This window comes from Ictalurus furcatus, chromosome 4, assembly GCF_023375685.1.
Source record: "Ictalurus furcatus strain D&B chromosome 4, Billie_1.0, whole genome shotgun sequence".
In the NCBI taxonomy this organism is placed as follows: Eukaryota; Metazoa; Chordata; class Actinopteri; order Siluriformes; family Ictaluridae; genus Ictalurus; species Ictalurus furcatus.
Genome location: NC_071258.1, coordinates 15,245,168 through 15,263,078, shown reverse-complemented (window position 1 = coordinate 15,263,078; position 17,911 = coordinate 15,245,168). Strand labels below are relative to the sequence as shown.

The window sequence follows — 17,911 nt, the reverse complement described above, 5'->3', positions numbered from 1 at the left end:
ATTAATGGTCATGTTTGCTTAGTCGTTATCAGATGGCTGTGAACATGAGCTCACATGGCAAATGTCTTATGTCATATTGGAGAGTCACTTCCTCTGTTTATGCTCATAAAACTGTCGTTTTCTCTTCGAGCCAAAAACTTTGGCACCACAAATTGAACTACATAATGACAAAGTAAGCACAAGATTGTATAATAAACGTATCCTAGGTGTAGTTTGTATGCAGTTGACGATGTGGCCTCTCTCTGTGTCTCCTTATGGCTGGGGAGAGGCTGAGTCACATGGCACAGCTGCATGCTAAGCCTGTCTGCTTCTCTCCAGCACTGACTCCATAATAACACACACCAGCCGCTCAGAGGGTAATGACATGCTACAGAAATACACTCCAGACTGACGCACACAACAGTACACATGACTCTGAATCAGTGTGTACTCAGGAATTTAACACAGCAAAGCACACACACACACACACACACACACACACACACACACACACACACACACACACACACACACACAGGCCAAGTAAAACTAGATGTTGCATTTCAGAAATACACGCAGCCAATATCCATTTTTAGACACAGATTTAATCATACACACCCGCTGTTTAATCACAGAGTAACTGCAATACTCTAGTTTTGTTTAGCAATCTGCCATATTGGGTCACAGGTCAGGTTCGGGGACGAAATAATAAGCATGTCCGTTTAGCTCTTTAATAAGGAAACCATAGGCTTGTCTGTGATACTATGGGACACAGGAAGTTCACATACATAAAAAACGTTCTCAATAGGAAGTAATGCTGAAATGAGGGAAACAAATAGTGAGACAACCTACTAATTAAAAATACAACTAGAAACTTCTTTTTGAAATAAGAAGCGGTCAAAATGTAAAAAATAAATACAATCTTCTTAAGTCTGGGAGAGGCAAAGACATGTGCAGCAGCTTTGGCTTTCTCAAACAACTCGCAGCAGAGCGAGACTTTCCTGAAAAGGAAAAGAAGTTCGCTTCAGTCAGATGCAGGTCCAGCACACTTCTCAGCCTGAAGGACCAGTCTTTTTCATGTTTGTTTGGGACATATTGGATGCTATATTTTCTGGACAATTTGTAGTGGTAGCAAAGGCTTCACATTTCACATACAATCAGAGCACTGCGCTTTGTCAGATAGCTGTTCCTGTTTACAATAACATCATACTCTTGTAACGCTGCGTTTCACAAACATTTTTAGGACATTGAAAGAACTATGCTGTGTGCCCCTCAAGGTTCCTGTGACCAGAGCTAATTGCAGGCTTTCATATGTTTGTCATCCTTCATGGCCATAAGTGTCTCTTCATAGAGCCCTGTAATTCTAGCAACTTCCTGTTTATCTAGAATCTGGAAGTTATTCAGTGGGGCTGGAGTTTTGCTTCAATCTCTAACTAGTCAGCTGTTCTGCATCCAAAACTGGCTAAATATCTACAGCAAGGGGAAAGGACAAGGTTATTTATGTAGAGCTTATGTGAACTAAATATGACGGAACATGTGAGGATTGAACACAGCTTACAGCGCATATATTGGGTAACCAAATTTAAACCGTATTAGTATATACACATTGCCTAAATTACAGGATGTGAAACTGTAATTGACCGACATAGAGACAGAAAGATAGCCCATAATATTAGCTCTTGTGACAGAATAAGACACGTTAGAACCAGCAACATGTACCAGTGCATGTTACAAATGGGATGAGTTGAGCTGTGTGTGTGTGTGTGTTATATTTCGACATGTATGTATGTATGTTCTGGTTATTCTCATTATTGCTTCTCCCAGAGCAGCAGGCAGGTGCTGAAGACAGACATAACAGTACTGCTCTACTCCCACACACCACCAGACATTCTCCAACCTATACAGGCTGTCACATAGGCGCCAACAATCAAATGGCCTCCATGCCTCAATGGGAGCAAACATTGTACAATATGCAGGCTATGACCATATTCATCAGTCATTACTGAAACCTGAGAGGTCCTGTAAAAAAAAAAAGGCCATTCTTATTAAGATAAACATTCAGAGCTCTAAACAATAGAATGATGATGGAGACTCATCAGTGAGGCTTGGATTAAGTATGCGGAATTGAAGATTAAGACCAAAAGTGGCAGGAGTGATGACTGGTCAGAGTTGTCTTTCATTTTTGGGCAGGATGAGAGAAGATTGAAGATAGGAAGAGCAATGACAGGTGAACTGTTCAGCCAAATGTGAAGATACAATAGATACATGAAAAAAGATTATAGGAGAGAGAAGGTATGCACTTGTTACACACTGTGTTTGTGTCAGAGTGGGTGTGTGGTGAATTGTTTTTGTGCAAGTGTCTCAGTGCACTAGGTGGATCATTAGCTGTATTAAAAGCTGAAAGATGCAGACACATTGTACCGGCATAGTAGGGTTGCCAAGAGTTACATAACAGTATAGCTGGCACCACATTTCACCTAGTGTAATACTCGTTGCTTCCTCAAGGCCTTCTAAAGTTCTTGAATTTGTTCTTATCTCAAAAATATTCTCCTTTTCTGGAATGTATTAGAAAGATGCTTTGTTTACTCAGCTTACGAGTTACGTGGAGAACGTCAACCAAGAGAATGTAGACAGTCTGTTGTACTTTTCTGTTGCTCTTCTAACATTATAGCCTTCAGCGAGCATGTTTGAAGCAGCTGCTTTGCCATATACAATGACCAATCATTGAGAACAAGCCCCACCCCAACCTCTTTCATGAAAATATGTCCCAGATCATCCTGTGCTACATCCTGGGATATATGGAGATCAATCTAAGGTGCTCTACAGTGCTACATATAATCACAGTGAAACACGGGAACATTAAATATACAACAGTCCCCTCCAAAAGCATTGAAAGGACAAGGCCAATTCTTTTTCTTTCTGTTTTTTTGCTATACACTAAAGACATTCGAGTTTGAAATCAAAAGATGAATATAGGATGATAGATCAGAATTTCAGTTTTCATTTCCTGATATTTACATCTAGAGGTGTTAAACTTGGCACCTTTTGTGGCATCATCAATTAAGATTAGTGAGCCTGTTCCAGCAGCAGCCATGCAAGCCCAAGCCATGACACTCCCTCCACCTGTTTGACTGATAAGCTTGTATGTTTTGGATCATGAGCTGATCCATTCTTTCCCCGCACTTTGGTAGAGGTTAATTTTGGTTCCAGAACTTTTATGGCTCATCTCTGTAGTTCATTACAAATTCCAATCTGGCTTTCTGATTCTTACTGCTGATGAGTGGTTTGCATCTTATGGTATGGCCTCTGTATATCTGCTCTCAAGGTCTTAAACAATGGATTCTGATACTTTCACTCCTGCCCTGTGGAGGTAGTTGGAGAGGTCACTGATTGTTGTTTTTTAGCTTTTGTTTTACAAAACAACAGTCTCTCAAAATGTTTCTGTAATCAGCTGCTGCTGTTTTCCTTGGCCGACCTGTGTCCATGTATGGTTGTTAGTACACCAGTGGTTTATTTCTTTTTCAGGACATTCCATATTCTTGTACTGGCTATGCCAAATGCTCATACAATGGCTCTGATCGATTTTCCCTCTTTACTCAGTTTCAAAATGGCTTGCTTTTCTCACATAGAGAGCTCTCCTATCATTTTTAACAACAAATGTAATCTACACAAGCAAAACCCAGGGCTCAGACCAAGAGTAGGGATTCAGAACTATTAACTGTTTAAACAATCACTCTAAAAGGGCACACCTGAGCGACAAGACAGACCTTTCAGTCATATGTTCCAATATTTTTGAGCTCTTGAAAAACAGGGGGGTTTAAACAAAAGGTGCCATACAAGTTGTTTAACACATCTAGATGTAAAGATCAGGAAATTAAAGCTGAAATTCTCATCTATTATCTCATATTCATCTTTTGATCTCATACCCAAATGTCTTCAGTGTATAGCAAAAACAACAACAACAAAAAAAAGATTCATGCCAATAATTTTCGGAGCGGACTGTTGCGGACTGTTTCGGAACGGAATGTTATGTGACATTCAAATTTTTGCACAATCATAATATTATACACAACATATAAAATAAATATCATACTCTGACAAGAATGTTCTTTCATTATTAACCAGCAAATGTGTAACTATGTCTCTGTAGTGCTACCACTTATTGAAATACCAGAAAAAAAGTCAATGAGTACACTTATCCATCCATTATAGCCTGTCCAAAATCAACGTGCCCCATCAGGTGACCACTATTAGTAAACTCATGCATGTCCAACCCCCTCAAACAGGCATCATGCAAAACAAGCATGTGATCAGCCATTCACTCAAACACATTAAAAGGCCTCATTGTGTGTGTGTGTGTGTGTGCACGCGCGCGCACCCACACTTGTGCTTGTACCACTGTCATTTTAATCATATTCGTATATTATATATGTTTACTTATTTATTTATTTATTTATGAATATATATTCATATATACATATAACCATTAGTCAGATTAATCTCCTAATATCTGCATAACATACAGACTATGTCAAAAGCCGGTTTTCAACTGTGCAATTACACTGGTCTTCTAAGATTACTCATCGCATTGTGCAAGATTATCTCAACAAAAGCTTGGCTGTATTCTATAATAAAATTCCTTCTCTATGTGAGGTTATACGATTGGGATCCTCTAACAACAGACCTGTGATTAAAGAAAATGACCACATAATTATTTTATGACTTTATTTTTTTGGGCTGAAAATTTAATAAAGTAAACTTGGGTGGCACAGTATACCAATACTAGAGTAGTATCACAATACTAAAGCTTCAAAACACTGCAGATGAAACAGGTTTGTTTTTTTTGTTTGTTTTTTTTTTTTAAACGGTAGCATCAACAACGTATGTCAATTGTATGTGCGGCATTAAATACTATTTTCACCAAAACACCACATCCCACTGCTTTTGCAGAATACACAAAGGTTATTGACACTTCTTTTAACCTAAATTCTTTACTGTAATCTTTAAAGATTTCCTGTTTGCCATTACACTAACCATATTTATTAATAGTATTTAGCAAATACTAAAATTAGCCAAAGTGAGCTAACATTTTGCTAACCGCTGTGTGTACATACTAAAATTTGCTGTGTTTGCTAATAAGAAAGATAATCTTTTGGTAACCGCTGTAAGTACTAAAATTAGCCGTGTTAGCTAGTAAGCAAGCTAAAGTTTTGGTAACCGCTGCAAGTACTAAAATTAGCCGTGTTAGCTAGTAAGCAAGCTAAGGTTCTGCTAACCGCTGTGTGCAAGTACTAAAATTAGCCGTTTTAGCTAATAAACGAGATAACATTTTGCTAACCGCTGTGTGCAAGTACTAAAATTAGCCGCGCTAGCTAGTAAGCGAGCTAAATTTCCCAATTTCATGATTTGGAGTTCATTTCTAAATTCGTTATTTATTCCTAATGATGAGTTCATTCTTAGTACTCTGAGTACAATTTCCATTTGCAGGATTTCATTGCTCTAGGGAACTATGAATTAAATACGTGACACATTTAATTAGTTGCTTGCCGATTGTATGATTGTTGTTGCGTTTTTCCACACAGCCAGTTGTTCCTTCTAATTAATAAAGTATTCAGAGGGAAATTCCTTTGTCTTTCATTCATATCTGTGTATTTCCGTAAATATGGTTCCTTTTGTAGCTTTGAATTAGGAATAAACACAATATTGTGTGGTATCGTGATACTTGTATAGTGGTGGTACAGTATCGTATGATGTGTTTCTGGTATTGTGACAACCCTGGAGTAAACCCAGCTTTAGTTTTCACAAGAAACTATTCCAACACGTTTTACTGACTGAGGACACAGATGGGATAAGGGAATGTAGGCTATATGTGGATCGTAGCAGCTGTCAGCTAGCTGTAGTGACAAGGCCAGCTTTTCTTCCTCCCTTGTTCAGGACTAGTGAAGCTGCACCAAGTAACGACAATCCTCTCTGTCTGAGACTGAAACGTGGCCGTTAGGAAGTTCTGGACTTCCCTGAGAGAGAGAGAGAGAGAGAGAGAGAGAGAGTAGGAAAAGAAAACTACTACTACAGGGAATGGAGTGTACACTACAGCGCCCTTTCGACTGATTTTAATCCGAATAAAGTCTTGAAGATTTTCTTTTAAATCAAACGCTCTTCTCATCCATGTTCAACCATTTATGGAGACATTTTACGCGTAGGGGATTAGGTCGTAATGGATTAGCGCCATGGAAAATTAGCAAGTAAGAACTTCCAGCAAAGACGTGGAAGGAAAGTCAAACAGCCGGATGAAAATATCTCGGAGTGAGAAGACGTCAGTTAAACGTGGCCACGTCTCGCTTCTGGCACCGCTCACTTTTCCGAGCTGAGCATATTAATGCCTGGCTTTCAAACTGATATATAAAGCAAACCAGGCGTCCTTTCCCCCTGACTTCCAGCTCTATGTTAGTAATACCCGTGGACACTCGACATTTCTGTCACATCCATTACAAACATCAAACAACGCGCTCTTTGTCATGGACACTGAGCTGGAGCCCTGCTCTGCTCTTCTCTTCTCTCCTCTCCTCACCTCCAACACACACACACTCACAAGAGCAGCACCGATTTCACCTCTATAACCAATTCAGCATTAAACTATCGAGAGATTATAGAAACACCTGCTGTCTTGTGTACATTTATAATCTAGGATAAATCCTGCCGTTGAGTTTGCTGGAGAGCTGCAGGGTTTCCGAAGGTCTTTCTCCTGCACTTGGAGTGAATGAAGCGTGCGAAATCAAAACAGTTACATCATCACAGTGTGTTTTAATGCAGTCTGGTCTACAATCAGAAATGCAATCAAAGGAACCTACATGTCTGCCGTCTGAGTCGGTACCCTCGACGTGAAGGATTAATCCAAATCGGCTGGGTTAAAAACAGAAAAAAAAAAGAATCTAATAAAAATCCGGAGTTCAACTCAAACGTTATATCCAGTAGAGGAAAGCGTGCATTAGTGCGAGTCAGTGTGCAGAGCGTCTTTATCTGTGTGTGAGGGGTGTGGACAAAGCGAGGAGAGCGGAAAAGCGTCCATCAGTAACACCACACATTCTCTAAATCCTCTCAACAGCTGACGGAGAGGAGAAGAAGAAGAAGAAGAGGGAAGGGCCAGCGATGTGAAAATTTCCGCACATCAAAGTCCCGTGTTCACCCCGGCGAAGGCTGTGCACGAGCACATGGCGGTGTTCTGTGTGGAGGCGACACAGGCACTACTGAGACCCGCGCGCGCTTATCTGAACACTGAGCAGGGGGAAGGGAGGGACATCTCAAGTTAAACCTTACAGAGCTGATCACACATGCACGGTATTTAGCAGACGCCCTTATCCAGAGTGACTTACAATTTTTTTAAATTATGTTATACTTCAGGGTTAAGGGCCTTGCTCAAGGGCCCAGCAGTGGCAGCTTGGCAGAGGTCCAACATCCTAACCCCTGAGCTGCCATTTCCCAAATCTCATCCTGTGGATCTCTTCAGTTTTATTCACTAAGTGTTACCAAGTGTTAGGTTATGTCTAGGGAAATCCGAGCTCTGATGCAGCTCTGGTGCAGGTCCGCTTAATTAAAGATGTTGAGTGGAACTACTGAATTGGATTCTCTACATGGTCATTAGTAAACAAGGTTTAAAATAGCATTGATGTAAGAATAGCGTGAGACTAAACAGAGGGCGAAAGCTGACCACTACCATGGCAACAGTAAGCAAAGCAACAATCCATTACTTATTCTGACTGTACATGTTGTGCTGCCTCTAGCGATGCATACTTCATACATAGTTCATTTTTGAGCATGGTCATGCATAATGTGGGCTATAATCTGTGGTGAACAGAAAAAGAAATAGAGAAGCAGCTTTGCTGACAAACTTAAGACTACAGTGCATAGCATAGTAGGGATGGGCAATATGGACTTAAAATTATATCACAATATTTTCTGGTATTTATTGTGATAACGATATCAGTGGCGTTATAAATATGGTACCATTCACCACTGTTTTTGGCTACAAGTGAAAGTTGTGATCTTGAGAGCCTCAGAAACACAAACACTGATCTAAAAATAAAACTGATTTTCTGTAACCAAACCAGTTCCAGATCGTAGAGGTAGCTCCTCGTTTAGTGATAAACTTCTCCTCAACTTCACGGCCGCCTTCCGCCGTACTTGTTTTCACTCTGCATGTGAGCTGCGAATGGGTGAAATGCGAATCAACTAGGCTTTATCGTTATTATCGCGGGAAGACTAATTCTTATTGTGGGGAGAATTTCTACCGGTATAGCACAAACAATAAGATATCACCCATCCCTTGTGTGTAGGATGTTTTTGGTTAAAAAATAATAATAATAACAACAACAACAACAACAACACAATTGTGTTCGTCCCCCCACACAATAGTCTATAATCTCGCACTGGGAATTCTGTAATCCTGTGTCGGGGTATCAGGTCAGAATTGGCAGAAAATGTCTATCAATACATCATACACCAACTAGTCGTGAAAGAAGGCCGACTCCAGTGTGACAGGCAGCCAGTCGGAGGAGAGACGGAGTAAACAAACTACATTAACTGCTTAATACAAAAAAATATTTCAATACAATCAGTAGTTGTGTTTTGTTATGCCTAACATACACATTAAATCAATGAGAAAATATCAAAAAGAAGAGCTATGTGTCTGTATAGGTAGCGCTAGCACAGTGGTTAAGATGTTGAGCTACTGATCAGAAAATCAGGAGTTCAAGCCCCAGCACTGCCAAGCTACCACTGATGGGCCCTTGGGAAAGGCCCTTAAACCTCAATTGCTCAGTTGTATAAATGAGATACATCTATGTCGCTCTGGATAAGGGCATCTGCCAAAAATGTATTCTGATGTTGAGAGTAGCACTCTTATGGTGTGTAATGGGATTGGAAAAATGTCTGTGGAGCAGGTGGATTTTACTCTCAAGACAGTAGGAGCAGGTGGGGAACATGTGAAGCTCACAGGACCAAGGTGAGATAATTCATTTCCATACAGGATATCATGGAGAGTTTTTTTGTGATTGTTGTGGCCAAAAATGCTTGATTTTGCTGTGGCTTTTTTTCAATATTTGTGATGCAATTTGCCGAGGTTTCGTGCTTTGTTTTTGGAAAACTACTTGAATCGGCGAAATTACAATTGCACAAAATTGTTTTGCATGGTCTTTTGCAGTGATGTTTGTTGCTAAATGAGACCTTTTGATGTCTCGGCCCAATTCTGTGGTCATTTTGAAAAATTGCGAGCTGCTGTGAGTTTCCTTGACTTTGCGTTCATTTCTGTGATTGCAAAATCACAAAAACCTGGAGGGACTGAATAACGTTCAGTACAACTTCATTAAAAATCTTGAACTACAATGGTCGCCACTCAGGCACAGGTACACCACATGAGTGGCACATTGAATTCTCTGTATTCTGCATGGTGCAGAACAACTACTATTAAAGCTCACTTCCTCATACTTATGCACCAGCATTAACAGAAATAAGCATTCAAATTGACCACCACAGAGAAAGCTGATTCATCTGTTTCATTCAGTACACCCCACCCCAAAAACACACAAGCAGGCCCTGAACAATAAACAATCCTCACTGGCTGCCTTTGTGAGATAGTGTGACCCTCTGAGCTTTGGGATCAATAGAACCCTGCCACCACCACACACACTCTCATCACCGTCTTCATCCTCAACCTATTCAGAGTCACCTTCTTTATTCTCAGTGTCTGAATTCTCCTGCCACTCTCTGTCTCTCATACACAGTGGGGCAGCTATGGAACGCTCATCCCAGCATGCTCCTCTGAGAGCAGAGACTTCAATTCTGACATATAAACACCAAAATATCTAGACACCTTTCACACAGAGAGAACATACCTGCTCCTTGGAAACTGGCAGAATACGTATCAGGCTTTTCAGTTTATGCCAGTCCATCCCAGGGCACCATACACACATTCACAACTAGGGGCAGGAGCTAATCCACCTATCTATGCCTATAAAGGGAATGGATGGCAGTGTAATTGGACGAATAAATAATACAGTGATAAAACATTCTCACAGAAAGTGAATGTGAGTGAAACACATGTGAGGGGTCGCTTTGCTGCCCTCCTTCCCCACATTTTGCCCTTTGCTGTTCCCTCTCTCCCTGTGTTTGAGTGTGAGGCCTGTGCTGGTGGTGTTATCCTTTTGATGGGCATGACTCAGGTCCTGTTATTAGGCATTAGAATGTGCTCTGCCACTGTGTGGCTGAAAGTGAAAGGCCTCGTAGTTTTCTTGCTCAGTGTGCTCTGAACCCTGCTGTGTCTGACCAGCCTCACCACACTCCCTCTGGGCATGTCCAGGAGTTAAGGGGAGGCTAAAACTTTCAACTTCTTGTTTTCTGTCCCCCCTGAACTAACTTTCTTGCTCTGCCAACTTCAGGGGTTTTTTCAGCAATCTATTTCTTCAAAAATTTCAGCTTTCACTCAGATGTCTCCCTTGCTCTTTCATCTATTTCAAAAGGATAAATAGGAATCTCTGAAATAGGAAGCATTCAGAGATTCAAAGGAACTCATATATGAGAGTGAGAGAGTGTGGGTGAATAGGTTTTGCACATTAAAAGATCCAGGGTTTTTGTACACAGCAAATGTTGACTAAAGATATTATATAACTGAGTTCTTCTGGAACTCAATTAATGAATCTTGTATGGTAGCACTACTTGTATTGTTCTCTGATTGATATCGCTTTGCTTGTATTTTCTCATTTGTAAGTCGCTTTTAATAAAAGCATCTGCTAAATGAATAAATGTAAATGTAACTACATTTTAAAGAAGGCAAAGAAAGTAGGAGAAGTCTTTGAGACAGAAGGGGAGAGAGAGAGAGAGAGACTTCCCATTTGCTGTACATTTGCTTCGAATAGTGTGCCAGCCTCAGATGGGCTGCCCATTTGCCCACCATAATACAAGGACACAAAAAAACACACATGCTCACTTACCCACACACCCATTCTATACCACCTGTTAGTTCCATCTGTTCAAACAGGTCGAATCACACAAAGCCACACAAATGCATGAAGCAAGAGAGCAAGTTTTCTATTTCCATAGCACTTTTCTAGATTCACGCAAACAACACAATGAGTTATTACAATAAAGTATACAAAGACAAATAATAATAACTCTAGTACAATATGGGCGCACGGTGGCTTAGTGGTTAGCACATTCGCCTCACACCTCCAGAGTTGGGGATTTGATTCCCGCCGCAGCCCTGTGTGTGTCTGTGTGTGGAGTTCGCATGTTCTCCCCATGCTGCGAGGGTTTCCTCCGGGTACTCTGGCTTCCTCCCCCAGTCCAAAGACATGCATACTAGAGTGATGGGCATGTCCAAAGTGTCCGTACTGTATAGTGGGTGTATGAAAGTGTATGTGATTGTGACCTGCAATGGATTGGCACCCCATCCAGGGTGTACCCCGCCTTGTGCCCGATACTCCCTGGGATAGGCTCCAGGCTCCCTGCAGCCCAGTAGTGGTCAGTAAACCATTTTTGTGTTGATTTTGATGTATGTTTGGATCATTGTCCTGCTGGAAGATCCAGCCACGGCCCATTTGAAGCTTTCTGGCAGAGGCAGTCAGGTTTTCATTTAATATCTGCTGATATTTTATGGAGTCCATGATGCCATGTATCCTGACAAAATGTCCAGGACCTCTGAAAAACCGCAGAAAAACAGCCCAAAACATTAAAGAGCCACCACCATATTTAACCGTGGGCATGAGGTACTTTTCCATATGGTTTCTGTGTGCACCAAAACCACCTCTGGTGTTTATTACCAAAAAGCTCTATTTTAGTTTCATCTGACCATAGAACCCGATCCCATTTGAAGTTCCAGTAGTGTCAGGCAAACTGAAGATGCTTGAGTTTGTTTTTGGATGAGAGTAGAGGCTTTTTTCTTGAAACCCTTCCAAACAACTTGTGGTGATGTCGGTGACTTCGGATTGTAGTTTTGGAGACTTTCTGACCCGCAATTCTCCAGCGGTGATCCTTGGAGATTTTTTGGCCACTCAAACCATCCTCTTCACAGTGCATTGAGACAATATAGACACACGTCCTCTTCCAGGTTGATTCATAACATTCCCAGTTGACTGGAACTTCTTCATTAATTCCCAGAGTGTGGAAATGGGGCATTTTCAATGCTTGTACTATTTTCTTATAGCCACTTCCCATTTTGTGAAGCTCAACAACCTTTTGCCACACATCACAGCTATATTCCTTGGTCTTACACATTGTTATGAATGACTAAGGAAATTTGGCCTATGTGTTACCACATACTTATACCCCTGTGAAACAGGATGTTATGGTTGAACAAGTTCCTGTTCCCAGTCACCCAGGTGTACAAAAAAATTAAATATCAATGGGAATATACTTCAAATATATTTTTCTCACAAGAATTCATAGAGGTGCCAATAATTTTTGCACACCTATATTCAACCAATATATTTTTTATAAACCTGTGTTGTGTTTGCAATTGTTTGATATCCATGAGAGCAGACTATTTCTGTGAATTTTTTAACAAAAGATCAAAAGGTTAAACAATAAAATCTCATATTTGCTCATATTTACCAAGGGTGCCAATATTAGTGGAGGGCACTGTATATATACACACACAGTCATGTGAAAAAATAAGTGCACCCCATCGATTTTTTTTTTTTTTTTTTTTTTTTACATATTTGGACAAGCAAACGTTTGATCATCTTTGAAACAGTGCCTATTAATAAAGTTGATATACTTGAATAAACCATGAGGAAAATGAACAAAAGTAAGTACACCCTAGGTCTCAGAAGCTAGTATTGCCCCCTTTATTTTAGCAGAAATAACTTCTTGTAGGCATTTTGCATAATTGTCCACCAGTCTTGCTGGAATTATTGACCACTCTTCCATGCATTTTTTTATTTCAGCTGCAAGATATTTTAGGGTTTTCTTACATGTATTGCCCGTTTCAAATCCCCCCACAACATTTACTACTTTTTGACACATTCCTTGGTGGATTTGATAGTGTACTCAGGATCATTATCCTGTTGAAAAATCCACTTTTGGTTCAACCTTCGGACAGATGGCCTCACATTATCTTCAAGCACTCTTTGATATGATGCAGAATTCATAGAATTGATTGATCATTCATTGAATCGATGAACGCACGCTGTCCAGTCCCTGAGGCAGCTAAACAACCCCAAACCATAATATTTCCACCACCATGTTTCACAGTTGGTATGAGGTGCTTCTCCTGAAAAGCTCTTGGGCCGAATTTGCTGGGACGGCCAGTCCTGGACAAATTGGCAGTCGTTGAAATCTGTGCCATTGGTAGATTATTTCCCTTACAGTGGAATGATGTATTTCAAATAATTTGGAGATCTTTTAAAATCCCTTGCCAGACTCATAGGCATCCACAACCTTTTTTGTGAAGACCTTACAGAACTCTTTAGATCTTGGTGACATGATGACAGCACACACCTCAATAGCAAAATGAATACTAGACACTAGATATGAGAGGGGTATAAATAAGACAGGTTCTGATCACTGCCACCCAGTCCTGAACACATGGTGCAAATTTTATGGATTTGAAAGTGGGATAAATGTAGGGGTGTACTTACTTTTTCCATGTGACTGATCTGTTTGGTTTTTTTTGTTAATTGTGAACTAGCCAGTAGACTAATGTTCCTAATGCCTTTTATGACATGTTTTCTCTGTGACAGACAAACAGCTAGTATGAGGATCAGATGTGTGCCATTCAGTCCAAGTAGCAATGCAGGATGTACATTTGGCACAAATGAGTGCTCTGCAAGTTCACTTTCACGGAACACTGCAAAGTCATACAACTAACTGACAAAATATGGTAATAGGGGCTTGGGCAGAAACTCCAGCTTTAACCACAAGGTCACTACAGAGTACAGGACAAAGGTAGAATCTGAACCAATAGAGAGACCAGGAGAGAATGGAGGGAACTCCACTATGCATGTTAGTGGAGCCCAGCTAAATCAGCATGCTCAGGCAGAACATGCACTATGGTGAGAGAGACTTATTTAACCACACACACATGCACAAATCCACCAGTAAGCTAGACAGCAAGGAATGTGAATGCTCTAAGTGTGAGCATAATACTCTAAGAGTGCCATCACTGAGCAACAACAAGAGCAATAGTAGCTAACCCACAAACAGCATGGTGAGTGAGGATAACAATCTATAGCTAAATGGTAAATGGCACACTTATATAGTGCTTTTATACAAAGCACTTTACACTGTGTCTCATTCACCCATTCACACACACACTCACACACCAATGGTAGCAGAGCTGCCATGCAAGGCGCTAACTTGCCATCGGGAGCAACTTGGGGTTCAGTGTCTTGCCCAAGGACACTTCAGCATGTGGAGTCATGTGGGCCGGGACTCGAACCACCAACCCTACGATTAGTGGACAACCCGCTCTACCACCTGAGCCACAGCCGCCCTGATCATATAGCTCTGATCGTATTCATAACATGTTACGCAGATGGCCCAACATGTGTACAAGATAAGAAAATAAAGGAAAGTGGAACTTATGATAGTGGAATTTATTGAATATACTGTGTCCTCTGTGCAGGTATCCTGGTGGATCTCAAAGCCCCTGGCAGTTAGAAGGGGTTCAGTAGAAACAGTTTGTCCATACTGTATATTTAGGGCCAGTACACAAAGATGTGCCATATCACAAACACACTTTTTCTTCTTCTTACAGAACAGAGGATGGGATCTGAGATGGGAGCTGTGTTACCTTGGGGCAACGGACTTTTTGTATATTTGGGTCAGGCAATTCCATAGTGCTCATTTAATGCCTAGAGGAAACTGGGTATTTTGGTACATTCACTCACTGAGTACGTAGAACAGAGACTCAAGGTTTCTTAGATTAGGGAGAGGCAGATTGATGCTAAAATGCTAAGATTAACTGCATACATGTCATGCCTTCATGTTTATATTTTTTTGTAGCACACTAATTACAGGAAATTTTCAGTAGCATCTAGGCCACCCCCCGCTTGACAAGTCAAGCTTCTTGACTTTCAATCCAAAATAAATGGGGGGAATAAAAATACAGTTTAGGTCAATAAGATCATTTGCTAATAAAAAGAACTCAAATAAACATCTAATATTAGCCAGATAGCAGACACCAGCATATGGTGGATATATTATGGATAATTGTTATGAATCCTAGTCTTGATTATTATGCAAAATTTGCAACCCCTGTATGCAGGAAAATGTAGCTCAAATTTCCCTGCATTCATTAAGGTGACAGTAAGGTTAATTTTACTTTTATTTTGTGTCACAAAGTACTAAATTGTGTGCTGAATGTGATTTCCTTTGCCGGTTACTGCAGTTCAGTACTTTGAGCAGCAGAACAGAAAATGTTTGTCATATGGACATTAGGCAACTTTGTAAAATGAATTTTATTTTAATTCTTTACTGTACATTACTGCAGAATCACTTAAAAATCCACCATCCAGCTGAGTTTCCAGCTGCAGCTTGTGACTGCACAGCTGATAATATTATTACACCCACACTTTCGTTAAACCTGAAAAGGTAGAAAAACTCGCTTTCCGCTTGCTGTTGTTGTTTTTAGGTTATTTGTTCTGGACACTTAAATTGTTTTCATGATTTAAAAAAAAAAGAAAAATCATGAGCAGGGAAAAATCTATATAACACAAGCCGAATATGTGCTATCCTTTAAAGAACTGCAGTTATCTTCTACAGCTATATTTCAGTTTAAATAAATTTAGTTCATTATTTTGTCAGAGTAATTAGCATGCCATATAAAAAAAAAGCTTTTCCAAAAAGAAAAAAAAACTTTTTGTGACCTCTCCAGGGTTTTGTAGAGTAATTATTTCATATTGTCATAATTTATGTATTTAATATAGTTCTAAAATAACATTCCATAGTGATAAGGATACATTAATATTATCCAAAACATGGATGTCAGGAAGAAATATTGTGGTCTGAGTTAATATCACAATAAAAAGATTTAAGTTCAAGGACAGAACCCTGCATAACGGAGTCATGTCTCTGTTTTGGGAAAAACTCAATGTGCAAGTCTGCAGTTATGTCTGAGATCTAAATATTATGTGTGCAATTACTGTATTAAGTACTCAAGAATTGCTCTTAACTCAAATCTGGACATGGCCCATTGCAAATGTATTATAGTAGTTACTGTGTAAATGTTAGGTCCTTAGTAGTTATTAAACTGCAACTGATCTACCGAGTGTACTGTAAGATCAACACAATATAGAGAGAGACAGATTCTTACTTCATCCCTGGAGAGTTTCATGTCAGGTCACTAAAGGACACTCTAATTTCCCTCTCATTTATAAACCGAGCCCTGTTTATCTTGCCTCTCAAACCCTAGGGGAGCGGGTCCTTGACCTCTCAGCCTGGCTAATCCTACCACCCCCACCCCCCAGCCTAAATTCCTCTGATCCCTTCCAACAATTAAAAGAGGGTGGGGATGCATATTAGCCACCATCCCTAGAGTGAGCTCACAGCAGTGGGGCAGGAAGTGTGCATGATGGCATCTCGTCTGAGCCAAAGCCAGAGTCAAAGTGTATGGCAGCAGTCAGAATGCATGAGCATGACAGAATATGTAGCTGTATATGAATGTAATTTCTGTGAGTGTGTATATGATTTTCTGGATATATTTGAAATGTTGCAGGACCAGTGTTCTTTGCTACACCGGATTCAGAGTGAAACTGCACACTTAGTGCAAGAAAGTGCGAATATGTTCTGCAGAAGTGCACACTCATGCCTGGGCCTGTGGCCAGAGTACCCAGTGTAGCAAGAACCAGACTGAAAGCATGGATCGAACCCAATCCAGGGCCTGTAATTAAAACCTGACAAAAGGACCACTCAGTCGGGCTCACTTTAACCCTTCTGTTGAAAGAGGTGAAGGACTGTTGATTGTCAGCACGCTCAGAGGGGAAGAACAAGACCGGGTAGCAGGAGCGCAGGAGTGTGGAGAAAGAAGAAAGCGTGTGAGAGAGTGCAAGAGAAAAGCTTGCATTGGATATGAGCTAGTTTGGAACTAGCACAGGCCTGCGATGAGATCATGCACATTGTTTCTTTAGGCTTCATCCTGCCCCCCTTTAGTCATATTCATTCTGTATGTATGGGAGCATGTGGAGAAAGATAAAGAGCTTCAGAAAGGGAAAACCTCAAACTAAAGAAGTTTCCTTGCCATCTCCTTCAGGGCAGAGTTTACATGTCCTCATTCTTGTATGAGCAGACAAAAAGAGTGCTTAGGGCATTTCTCTGAGAACTCAGAAATCCCTTTGGGAAACCTTTCTTCTCAGCACATGACCCTCCTCTGCCTGAGAATAGTCCTCAGCACAATATAGCCCAGCCCCAACATACAACAGTAAACAAGGAAGGCAGCACAAAGAGACTATTGGTTGGTTTATTTCCATGCACTGGTTTCCTGGTGGCGACACACCAAGTTTCCTGCTCCCCCCTGAACTACAGAGCCCTATTAAGCATGGTGTTTATCAGTTCTCAGAGTCGCTCCTCAGACCATGTAAGGAAAGAAGCTGCCAGATGGATTTTCGGTTTAAGTATCATTTTTATATCACATACACCACCCTAGGTTTTGGGTTTTGGAGAAGATCAGACCTGAGAGGGCTAGTTTTCTAGTTTCAGTTCTGTGCAACTTAATGTAAAGTTCAGCAGACACCAATGACCTCTACAACGCAGATACGACGCAGAACTTAATGACACACACTCATCCTCCACCTCAAAAAAATCAAAGATGAAGCTTAATCCAAAACTCATTCACAAAAACTGAAATCTGTGGATGTGACATATGACTTCAAGAATAAATGAAATATACTATACGTATAAAGGATGCTACCACAGCTACGTATTTTGGCTGAATCTGCAACAGTTT

The 17,911-nt window shown here is 40.5% G+C and overlaps 1 protein-coding gene across 2 annotated transcripts in view; it reads right to left on the bottom strand.

The window, feature by feature from the left end:
* The window catches only part of ripor1 (RHO family interacting cell polarization regulator 1), a 92,596-nt gene that overhangs the window by 63,726 nt on the left and 10,959 nt on the right, over window positions 1-17,911 (bottom strand). The window contains exon 1 of one of the 2 annotated variants that reach the window (XM_053623171.1): window positions 6,828-7,037. The exons of the other annotated variant lie outside the window; for it this stretch is intronic. The gene's annotated coding sequence lies outside the window, so the exon portion shown is untranslated. Of the gene's footprint in view, window positions 1-6,827; window positions 7,038-17,911 lie in introns of those variants that run through there. 2 annotated transcript variants of the gene reach the window in all.